General features: G+C 54.3%; 22 non-coding genes across 22 annotated transcripts; 4 read left to right on the forward strand and 18 right to left on the reverse strand.

Annotated features, from left to right (window-relative positions):
• Positions 1-127: 127 nt before the first annotated feature.
• On the reverse strand, positions 128-201 carry Trnai-aau (transfer RNA isoleucine (anticodon AAU)). The gene has a single exon. It is a non-coding gene; the product is annotated as a tRNA-Ile (tRNA).
• A 198-nt stretch (positions 202-399) lies between these two features.
• Trnae-uuc (transfer RNA glutamic acid (anticodon UUC)) lies at positions 400-471 on the reverse strand. The gene has a single exon. It is a non-coding gene; the product is annotated as a tRNA-Glu (tRNA).
• Positions 472-776: 305 nt separating this feature from the next.
• Positions 777-849, reverse strand: Trnam-cau (transfer RNA methionine (anticodon CAU)). Its single transcript has one exon. It is a non-coding gene; the product is annotated as a tRNA-Met (tRNA).
• Positions 850-1,231: 382 nt separating this feature from the next.
• Trnag-gcc (transfer RNA glycine (anticodon GCC)) lies at positions 1,232-1,302 on the reverse strand. Its single transcript has one exon. It is a non-coding gene; the product is annotated as a tRNA-Gly (tRNA).
• A 347-nt stretch (positions 1,303-1,649) lies between these two features.
• On the forward strand, positions 1,650-1,721 carry Trnag-ucc (transfer RNA glycine (anticodon UCC)). Its single transcript has one exon. It is a non-coding gene; the product is annotated as a tRNA-Gly (tRNA).
• A 597-nt stretch (positions 1,722-2,318) lies between these two features.
• Trnai-aau (transfer RNA isoleucine (anticodon AAU)) lies at positions 2,319-2,392 on the reverse strand. The gene has a single exon. It is a non-coding gene; the product is annotated as a tRNA-Ile (tRNA).
• A 198-nt stretch (positions 2,393-2,590) lies between these two features.
• On the reverse strand, positions 2,591-2,662 carry Trnae-uuc (transfer RNA glutamic acid (anticodon UUC)). Its single transcript has one exon. It is a non-coding gene; the product is annotated as a tRNA-Glu (tRNA).
• Positions 2,663-2,967: 305 nt separating this feature from the next.
• Positions 2,968-3,040, reverse strand: Trnam-cau (transfer RNA methionine (anticodon CAU)). Its single transcript has one exon. It is a non-coding gene; the product is annotated as a tRNA-Met (tRNA).
• Positions 3,041-3,422: 382 nt separating this feature from the next.
• Trnag-gcc (transfer RNA glycine (anticodon GCC)) lies at positions 3,423-3,493 on the reverse strand. The gene has a single exon. It is a non-coding gene; the product is annotated as a tRNA-Gly (tRNA).
• Positions 3,494-3,840: 347 nt separating this feature from the next.
• Trnag-ucc (transfer RNA glycine (anticodon UCC)) lies at positions 3,841-3,912 on the forward strand. The gene has a single exon. It is a non-coding gene; the product is annotated as a tRNA-Gly (tRNA).
• Positions 3,913-4,509: 597 nt separating this feature from the next.
• On the reverse strand, positions 4,510-4,583 carry Trnai-aau (transfer RNA isoleucine (anticodon AAU)). The gene has a single exon. It is a non-coding gene; the product is annotated as a tRNA-Ile (tRNA).
• A 198-nt stretch (positions 4,584-4,781) lies between these two features.
• Positions 4,782-4,853, reverse strand: Trnae-uuc (transfer RNA glutamic acid (anticodon UUC)). Its single transcript has one exon. It is a non-coding gene; the product is annotated as a tRNA-Glu (tRNA).
• Positions 4,854-5,158: 305 nt separating this feature from the next.
• On the reverse strand, positions 5,159-5,231 carry Trnam-cau (transfer RNA methionine (anticodon CAU)). The gene has a single exon. It is a non-coding gene; the product is annotated as a tRNA-Met (tRNA).
• Positions 5,232-5,613: 382 nt separating this feature from the next.
• On the reverse strand, positions 5,614-5,684 carry Trnag-gcc (transfer RNA glycine (anticodon GCC)). Its single transcript has one exon. It is a non-coding gene; the product is annotated as a tRNA-Gly (tRNA).
• A 347-nt stretch (positions 5,685-6,031) lies between these two features.
• On the forward strand, positions 6,032-6,103 carry Trnag-ucc (transfer RNA glycine (anticodon UCC)). Its single transcript has one exon. It is a non-coding gene; the product is annotated as a tRNA-Gly (tRNA).
• Positions 6,104-6,700: 597 nt separating this feature from the next.
• Trnai-aau (transfer RNA isoleucine (anticodon AAU)) lies at positions 6,701-6,774 on the reverse strand. Its single transcript has one exon. It is a non-coding gene; the product is annotated as a tRNA-Ile (tRNA).
• Positions 6,775-6,972: 198 nt separating this feature from the next.
• Trnae-uuc (transfer RNA glutamic acid (anticodon UUC)) lies at positions 6,973-7,044 on the reverse strand. The gene has a single exon. It is a non-coding gene; the product is annotated as a tRNA-Glu (tRNA).
• Positions 7,045-7,349: 305 nt separating this feature from the next.
• Positions 7,350-7,422, reverse strand: Trnam-cau (transfer RNA methionine (anticodon CAU)). Its single transcript has one exon. It is a non-coding gene; the product is annotated as a tRNA-Met (tRNA).
• A 382-nt stretch (positions 7,423-7,804) lies between these two features.
• Positions 7,805-7,875, reverse strand: Trnag-gcc (transfer RNA glycine (anticodon GCC)). The gene has a single exon. It is a non-coding gene; the product is annotated as a tRNA-Gly (tRNA).
• A 347-nt stretch (positions 7,876-8,222) lies between these two features.
• Trnag-ucc (transfer RNA glycine (anticodon UCC)) lies at positions 8,223-8,294 on the forward strand. The gene has a single exon. It is a non-coding gene; the product is annotated as a tRNA-Gly (tRNA).
• Positions 8,295-8,891: 597 nt separating this feature from the next.
• Positions 8,892-8,965, reverse strand: Trnai-aau (transfer RNA isoleucine (anticodon AAU)). The gene has a single exon. It is a non-coding gene; the product is annotated as a tRNA-Ile (tRNA).
• A 198-nt stretch (positions 8,966-9,163) lies between these two features.
• On the reverse strand, positions 9,164-9,235 carry Trnae-uuc (transfer RNA glutamic acid (anticodon UUC)). The gene has a single exon. It is a non-coding gene; the product is annotated as a tRNA-Glu (tRNA).
• Between the last annotated feature and the right edge of the window lie 274 nt (positions 9,236-9,509).

Here is a 9,509-nt window from a genome sequence, read left to right on the forward strand (position 1 = left end):
TGCTGTAGCGCTTCCCGACAAGTCGGGTTCGGATCCTCCGTCAACTTCCACGCAGGGTGATGATCTTTTGGTCATCACACTCGCCTGCTGAAATCGGCGCTGCCTTTTCGTAGTAGTAAAAGACTAGTGGCCCGTGGGGGGATCGAACCCACGACCTTCGCGTTATTAGCACGACGCTCTAACCAACTGAGCTAACGGGCCTCGGCAGATGCAGTTGCTCAGCCCTGCGCTGGAAACGTATGGCATGAAGCCGTACACCATTTCTATGGTCGTCGGACGTCTGCTTCCCTCGTCTATATTCTGCTGACGGTCACGAAACAGTAGCTATATTGCGAGCAGGACGGGAAACGGCAGCTCGGTCAGCTCAAACTTGTCACGGTTCGTGTGGAAAAAATTCCGTTCCGGTACCGGGAATCGAACCCGGGCCTCCTGGGTGAAAGCCAGGTATCCTAGCCACTAGACCACACCGGATGTGGGGGTGTCTCCGCCGGTTCGGACGGTCGCTTGTCGCATTTCGTGTCGTGTCCCGCGTCGGCGCCCTTCTCTCTTTGCGAGCGTCTTTGCGCATACTGACTGGCAAGGCGCGCACCTCAAACGTCTCAGAGCAATGCTTTTGGCTTCATGCTGTGCTGGGAGAAGAGGGAAAGGGAAGCTGTAAGTAGCAGTAACAGGAAGTAAACACTTTCCCGCTGAAGCGTTGAAACCGTTGTGGATAACAAACAAGAAATAAGTTAGTGCCCTAGCAACAGCATCACCATCAGTCACAGAAAATTAAATGCCCCGGGTGAGGATCGAACTCACGACCTTAAGATTATGAGACTTACGCGCTGCCTACTGCGCTACCGAGGCACGGGTGGAACCGCTTTTCCTGGAAACTGGGTAAGTACCATACCCAATGTTAGACGTAAAGACACTGTACTTCCTGGATAACGTGTTCTGTTGCTAGACGTGCATTGCCGGCCCAGTTGATTGCGGTGTTGCTGCAGCTTTTGCAAACGATAGGCAGCACTCCTTGTCGTTAACGTTCAGTGCGTCGGAGGCACCTGGACATAGCAAATTGTGAGGCCAGGCCGACGCTAGTCTGTAGAACATGATGCGAGCGTCCTAGTGGGGACCCGCGAGTGCTGCGTTCTCGGTTCTTCTCAAGGGAATCCAGCTATACATTCTTGTGGATCGTGCATCTCAAGAGCGCAAGCAGCACGGCAGCATTATCGCGGGAACAGCAAAACGATGCATCGGCCGGGAATCGAACCCGGGCCGCCCGCGTGGCAGGCGAGCATTCTACCACTGAACCACCGATGCTCGGGCCAGTAGTAACTTCACGCTGCTTGCCGAGCAGATGTCTCAAGGGAAAGTGGGACTGCCGTCAAGCGCCGTAGCATTCTGTCGAGAAGATGCTGCAGACGCTGAATCCTGCACTGCACTGCTAAAAAATGCCGCCAGAACGCGGTCCTCTGCGTACTCTTGCATCGCCGGCGCCGGCACCGACTCTTGCCAAAGGATGCGAAATGTGCGCGGATACGCCGTCCGAATGCGGCTGGATGTTCTCCCCTAGCCTACCTCGAAATGCGCCTGCCAGGTACGATCACCTTCGGCCGCTGCCGACAGGCGGGAAGCCGACACAGCGCGGCGTCGGGGCGCTTCCTTGTGCGGTGGTGGTGTAATGGTCAGCATAGTTGCCTTCCAAGCAGTTGATCCGGGTTCGATTCCCGGCCACCGCAACAGGCTTTTTAATTTCGCGTATGAGTACTTTCGCCACGCGCCCTTAAATTAATGTTTTTTTCCCCCTTCTTACTCGCTGCAGACCAGCCTATAGTGTGTCTCGACTTGTCTCGACTTTGCTCAGCTGACGCGAGAGCTGACGCTCTCAAATCGGCCTATATCAAAACGACAAGCACGAGAAACGACTGAGAGAGGTAAGGAGAGGCGAGGCGATGGGCACACAGCACTCCCCCATCCTTTCACGGTGGCGTGTCCATGACCGAATCGGGTTGTAGCTCCGAAAACAAAGGAGAAAGAAAAAATAGGAAGTAAAACTGCCAACAGTACCCTGTGTCCCCATGCGCTCACCCGCCCAAGTACTGACAAGGGCCAAAGTTGTTACAAATCGGCAATCGGACATTTTCTTTCATCTTGTCTTTATCGGTTGAGAACCAGTGTATTCAACATATTATGGCCATTGCCGAGTGAATGCTGTAGCGCTTCCCGACAAGTCGGGTTCGGATCCTCCGTCAACTTCCACGCAGGGTGATGATCTTTTGGTCATCACACTCGCCTGCTGAAATCGGCGCTGCCTTTTCGTAGTAGTAAAAGACTAGTGGCCCGTGGGGGGATCGAACCCACGACCTTCGCGTTATTAGCACGACGCTCTAACCAACTGAGCTAACGGGCCTCGGCAGATGCAGTTGCTCAGCCCTGCACTGGAAACGTATGGCATGAAGCCGTACACCATTTCTATGGTCGTCGGACGTCTGCTTCCCTCGTCTATATTCTGCTGACGGTCACGAAACAGTAGCTATATTGCGAGCAGGACGGGAAACGGCAGCTCGGTCAGCTCAAACTTGTCACGGTTCGTGTGGAAAAAATTCCGTTCCGGTACCGGGAATCGAACCCGGGCCTCCTGGGTGAAAGCCAGGTATCCTAGCCACTAGACCACACCGGATGTGGGGGTGTCTCCGCCGGTTCGGACGGTCGCTTGTCGCATTTCGTGTCGTGTCCCGCGTCGGCGCCCTTCTCTCTTTGCGAGCGTCTTTGCGCATACTGACTGGCAAGGCGCGCACCTCAAACGTCTCAGAGCAATGCTTTTGGCTTCATGCTGTGCTGGGAGAAGAGGGAAAGGGAAGCTGTAAGTAGCAGTAACAGGAAGTAAACATTTTCCCGCTGAAGCGTTGAAACCGTTGTGGATAACAAACAAGAAATAAGTTAGTGCCCTAGCAACAGCATCACCATCAGTCACAGAAAATTAAATGCCCCGGGTGAGGATCGAACTCACGACCTTAATATTATGAGACTTACGCGCTGCCTACTGCGCTACCGAGGCACGGGTGGAACCGCTTTTCCTGGAAACTGGGTAAGTACCATACCCAATGTTAGACGTAAAGACACTGTACTTCCTGGATAACGTGTTCTGTTGCTAGACGTGCATTGCCGGCCCAGTTGATTGCGGTGTTGCTGCAGCTTTTGCAAACGATAGGCAGCACTCCTTGTCGTTAACGTTCAGTGCGTCGGAGGCACCTGGACATAGCAAATTGTGAGGCCAGGCCGACGCTAGTCTGTAGAACATGATGCGAGCGTCCTAGTGGGGACCCGCGAGTGCTGCGTTCTCGGTTCTTCTCAAGGGAATCCAGCTATACATTCTTGTGGATCGTGCATCTCAAGAGCACAAGCAGCACGGCAGCATTATCGCGGGAACAGCAAAACGATGCATCGGCCGGGAATCGAACCCGGGCCGCCCGCGTGGCAGGCGAGCATTCTACCACTGAACCACCGATGCTCGGGCCAGTAGTAACTTCACGCTGCTTGCCGAGCAGATGTCTCAAGGGAAAGTGGGACTGCCGTCAAGCGCCGTAGCATTCTGTCGAGAAGATGCTGCAGACGCTGAATCCTGCACTGCACTGCTAAAAAATGCCGCCAGAACGCGGTCCTCTGCGTACTCTTGCATCGCCGGCGCCGGCACCGACTCTTGCCAAAGGATGCGAAATGTGCGCGGATACGCCGTCCGAATGCGGCTGGATGTTCTCCCCTAGCCTACCTCGAAATGCGCCTGCCAGGTACGATCACCTTCGGCCGCTGCCGACAGGCGGGAAGCCGACACAGCGCGGCGTCGGGGCGCTTCCTTGTGCGGTGGTGGTGTAATGGTCAGCATAGTTGCCTTCCAAGCAGTTGATCCGGGTTCGATTCCCGGCCACCGCAACAGGCTTTTTAATTTCGCGTATGAGTACTTTCGCCACGCGCCCTTAAATTAATGTTTTTTTCCCCCTTCTTACTCGCTGCAGACCAGCCTATAGTGTGTCTCGACTTGTCTCGACTTTGCTCAGCTGACGCGAGAGCTGACGCTCTCAAATCGGCCTATATCAAAACGACAAGCACGAGAAACGACTGAGAGAGGTAAGGAGAGGCGAGGCGATGGGCACACAGCACTCCCCCATCCTTTCACGGTGGCGTGTCCATGACCGAATCGGGTTGTAGCTCCGAAAACAAAGGAGAAAGAAAAAATAGGAAGTAAAACTGCCAACAGTACCCTGTGTCCCCATGCGCTCACCCGCCCAAGTACTGACAAGGGCCAAAGTTGTTACAAATCGGCAATCGGACATTTTCTTTCATCTTGTCTTTATCGGTTGAGAACCAGTGTATTCAACATATTATGGCCATTGCCGAGTGAATGCTGTAGCGCTTCCCGACAAGTCGGGTTCGGATCCTCCGTCAACTTCCACGCAGGGTGATGATCTTTTGGTCATCACACTCGCCTGCTGAAATCGGCGCTGCCTTTTCGTAGTAGTAAAAGACTAGTGGCCCGTGGGGGGATCGAACCCACGACCTTCGCGTTATTAGCACGACGCTCTAACCAACTGAGCTAACGGGCCTCGGCAGATGCAGTTGCTCAGCCCTGCGCTGGAAACGTATGGCATGAAGCCGTACACCATTTCTATGGTCGTCGGACGTCTGCTTCCCTCGTCTATATTCTGCTGACGGTCACGAAACAGTAGCTATATTGCGAGCAGGACGGGAAACGGCAGCTCGGTCAGCTCAAACTTGTCACGGTTCGTGTGGAAAAAATTCCGTTCCGGTACCGGGAATCGAACCCGGGCCTCCTGGGTGAAAGCCAGGTATCCTAGCCACTAGACCACACCGGATGTGGGGGTGTCTCCGCCGGTTCGGACGGTCGCTTGTCGCATTTCGTGTCGTGTCCCGCGTCGGCGCCCTTCTCTCTTTGCGAGCGTCTTTGCGCATACTGACTGGCAAGGCGCGCACCTCAAACGTCTCAGAGCAATGCTTTTGGCTTCATGCTGTGCTGGGAGAAGAGGGAAAGGGAAGCTGTAAGTAGCAGTAACAGGAAGTAAACATTTTCCCGCTGAAGCGTTGAAACCGTTGTGGATAACAAACAAGAAATAAGTTAGTGCCCTAGCAACAGCATCACCATCAGTCACAGAAAATTAAATGCCCCGGGTGAGGATCGAACTCACGACCTTAAGATTATGAGACTTACGCGCTGCCTACTGCGCTACCGAGGCACGGGTGGAACCGCTTTTCCTGGAAACTGGGTAAGTACCATACCCAATGTTAGACGTAAAGACACTGTACTTCCTGGATAACGTGTTCTGTTGCTAGACGTGCATTGCCGGCCCAGTTGATTGCGGTGTTGCTGCAGCTTTTGCAAACGATAGGCAGCACTCCTTGTCGTTAACGTTCAGTGCGTCGGAGGCACCTGGACATAGCAAATTGTGAGGCCAGGCCGACGCTAGTCTGTAGAACATGATGCGAGCGTCCTAGTGGGGACCCGCGAGTGCTGCGTTCTCGGTTCTTCTCAAGGGAATCCAGCTATACATTCTTGTGGATCGTGCATCTCAAGAGCGCAAGCAGCACGGCAGCATTATCGCGGGAACAGCAAAACGATGCATCGGCCGGGAATCGAACCCGGGCCGCCCGCGTGGCAGGCGAGCATTCTACCACTGAACCACCGATGCTCGGGCCAGTAGTAACTTCACGCTGCTTGCCGAGCAGATGTCTCAAGGGAAAGTGGGACTGCCGTCAAGCGCCGTAGCATTCTGTCGAGAAGATGCTGCAGACGCTGAATCCTGCACTGCACTGCTAAAAAATGCCGCCAGAACGCGGTCCTCTGCGTACTCTTGCATCGCCGGCGCCGGCACCGACTCTTGCCAAAGGATGCGAAATGTGCGCGGATACGCCGTCCGAATGCGGCTGGATGTTCTCCCCTAGCCTACCTCGAAATGCGCCTGCCAGGTACGATCACCTTCGGCCGCTGCCGACAGGCGGGAAGCCGACACAGCGCGGCGTCGGGGCGCTTCCTTGTGCGGTGGTGGTGTAATGGTCAGCATAGTTGCCTTCCAAGCAGTTGATCCGGGTTCGATTCCCGGCCACCGCAACAGGCTTTTTAATTTCGCGTATGAGTACTTTCGCCACGCGCCCTTAAATTAATGTTTTTTTCCCCCTTCTTACTCGCTGCAGACCAGCCTATAGTGTGTCTCGACTTGTCTCGACTTTGCTCAGCTGACGCGAGAGCTGACGCTCTCAAATCGGCCTATATCAAAACGACAAGCACGAGAAACGACTGAGAGAGGTAAGGAGAGGCGAGGCGATGGGCACACAGCACTCCCCCATCCTTTCACGGTGGCGTGTCCATGACCGAATCGGGTTGTAGCTCCGAAAACAAAGGAGAAAGAAAAAATAGGAAGTAAAACTGCCAACAGTACCCTGTGTCCCCATGCGCTCACCCGCCCAAGTACTGACAAGGGCCAAAGTTGTTACAAATCGGCAATCGGACATTTTCTTTCATCTTGTCTTTATCGGTTGAGAACCAGTGTATTCAACATATTATGGCCATTGCCGAGTGAATGCTGTAGCGCTTCCCGACAAGTCGGGTTCGGATCCTCCGTCAACTTCCACGCAGGGTGATGATCTTTTGGTCATCACACTCGCCTGCTGAAATCGGCGCTGCCTTTTCGTAGTAGTAAAAGACTAGTGGCCCGTGGGGGGATCGAACCCACGACCTTCGCGTTATTAGCACGACGCTCTAACCAACTGAGCTAACGGGCCTCGGCAGATGCAGTTGCTCAGCCCTGCGCTGGAAACGTATGGCATGAAGCCGTACACCATTTCTATGGTCGTCGGACGTCTGCTTCCCTCGTCTATATTCTGCTGACGGTCACGAAACAGTAGCTATATTGCGAGCAGGACGGGAAACGGCAGCTCGGTCAGCTCAAACTTGTCACGGTTCGTGTGGAAAAAATTCCGTTCCGGTACCGGGAATCGAACCCGGGCCTCCTGGGTGAAAGCCAGGTATCCTAGCCACTAGACCACACCGGATGTGGGGGTGTCTCCGCCGGTTCGGACGGTCGCTTGTCGCATTTCGTGTCGTGTCCCGCGTCGGCGCCCTTCTCTCTTTGCGAGCGTCTTTGCGCATACTGACTGGCAAGGCGCGCACCTCAAACGTCTCAGAGCAATGCTTTTGGCTTCATGCTGTGCTGGGAGAAGAGGGAAAGGGAAGCTGTAAGTAGCAGTAACAGGAAGTAAACATTTTCCCGCTGAAGCGTTGAAACCGTTGTGGATAACAAACAAGAAATAAGTTAGTGCCCTAGCAACAGCATCACCATCAGTCACAGAAAATTAAATGCCCCGGGTGAGGATCGAACTCACGACCTTAAGATTATGAGACTTACGCGCTGCCTACTGCGCTACCGAGGCACGGGTGGAACCGCTTTTCCTGGAAACTGGGTAAGTACCATACCCAATGTTAGACGTAAAGACACTGTACTTCCTGGATAACGTGTTCTGTTGCTAGACGTGCATTGCCGGCCCAGTTGATTGCGGTGTTGCTGCAGCTTTTGCAAACGATAGGCAGCACTCCTTGTCGTTAACGTTCAGTGCGTCGGAGGCACCTGGACATAGCAAATTGTGAGGCCAGGCCGACGCTAGTCTGTAGAACATGATGCGAGCGTCCTAGTGGGGACCCGCGAGTGCTGCGTTCTCGGTTCTTCTCAAGGGAATCCAGCTATACATTCTTGTGGATCGTGCATCTCAAGAGCACAAGCAGCACGGCAGCATTATCGCGGGAACAGCAAAACGATGCATCGGCCGGGAATCGAACCCGGGCCGCCCGCGTGGCAGGCGAGCATTCTACCACTGAACCACCGATGCTCGGGCCAGTAGTAACTTCACGCTGCTTGCCGAGCAGATGTCTCAAGGGAAAGTGGGACTGCCGTCAAGCGCCGTAGCATTCTGTCGAGAAGATGCTGCAGACGCTGAATCCTGCACTGCACTGCTAAAAAATGCCGCCAGAACGCGGTCCTCTGCGTACTCTTGCATCGCCGGCGCCGGCACCGACTCTTGCCAAAGGATGCGAAATGTGCGCGGATACGCCGTCCGAATGCGGCTGGATGTTCTCCCCTAGCCTACCTCGAAATGCGCCTGCCAGGTACGATCACCTTCGGCCGCTGCCGACAGGCGGGAAGCCGACACAGCGCGGCGTCGGGGCGCTTCCTTGTGCGGTGGTGGTGTAATGGTCAGCATAGTTGCCTTCCAAGCAGTTGATCCGGGTTCGATTCCCGGCCACCGCAACAGGCTTTTTAATTTCGCGTATGAGTACTTTCGCCACGCGCCCTTAAATTAATGTTTTTTTCCCCCTTCTTACTCGCTGCAGACCAGCCTATAGTGTGTCTCGACTTGTCTCGACTTTGCTCAGCTGACGCGAGAGCTGACGCTCTCAAATCGGCCTATATCAAAACGACAAGCACGAGAAACGACTGAGAGAGGTAAGGAGAGGCGAGGCGATGGGCACACAGCACTCCCCCATCCTTTCACGGTGGCGTGTCCATGACCGAATCGGGTTGTAGCTCCGAAAACAAAGGAGAAAGAAAAAATAGGAAGTAAAACTGCCAACAGTACCCTGTGTCCCCATGCGCTCACCCGCCCAAGTACTGACAAGGGCCAAAGTTGTTACAAATCGGCAATCGGACATTTTCTTTCATCTTGTCTTTATCGGTTGAGAACCAGTGTATTCAACATATTATGGCCATTGCCGAGTGAATGCTGTAGCGCTTCCCGACAAGTCGGGTTCGGATCCTCCGTCAACTTCCACGCAGGGTGATGATCTTTTGGTCATCACACTCGCCTGCTGAAATCGGCGCTGCCTTTTCGTAGTAGTAAAAGACTAGTGGCCCGTGGGGGGATCGAACCCACGACCTTCGCGTTATTAGCACGACGCTCTAACCAACTGAGCTAACGGGCCTCGGCAGATGCAGTTGCTCAGCCCTGCGCTGGAAACGTATGGCATGAAGCCGTACACCATTTCTATGGTCGTCGGACGTCTGCTTCCCTCGTCTATATTCTGCTGACGGTCACGAAACAGTAGCTATATTGCGAGCAGGACGGGAAACGGCAGCTCGGTCAGCTCAAACTTGTCACGGTTCGTGTGGAAAAAATTCCGTTCCGGTACCGGGAATCGAACCCGGGCCTCCTGGGTGAAAGCCAGGTATCCTAGCCACTAGACCACACCGGATGTGGGGGTGTCTCCGCCGGTTCGGACGGTCGCTTGTCGCATTTCGTGTCGTGTCCCGCGTCGGCGCCCTTCTCTCTTTGCGAGCGTCTTTGCGCATACTGACTGGCAAGGCGCGCACCTCAAACGTCTCAGAGCAATGCTTTTGGCTTCATGCTGTGCTGGGAGAAGAGGGAAAGGGAAGCTGTAAGTAGCAGTAACAGGAAGTAAACATTTTCCCGCTGAAGCGTTGAAACCGTTGTGGATAACAAACAAGAAATAAGTTAGTGCCCTAGCA

This window comes from Schistocerca nitens, unplaced genomic scaffold, assembly GCF_023898315.1.
Source record: "Schistocerca nitens isolate TAMUIC-IGC-003100 unplaced genomic scaffold, iqSchNite1.1 HiC_scaffold_228, whole genome shotgun sequence".
In the NCBI taxonomy this organism is placed as follows: domain Eukaryota; kingdom Metazoa; phylum Arthropoda; class Insecta; order Orthoptera; family Acrididae; genus Schistocerca; species Schistocerca nitens.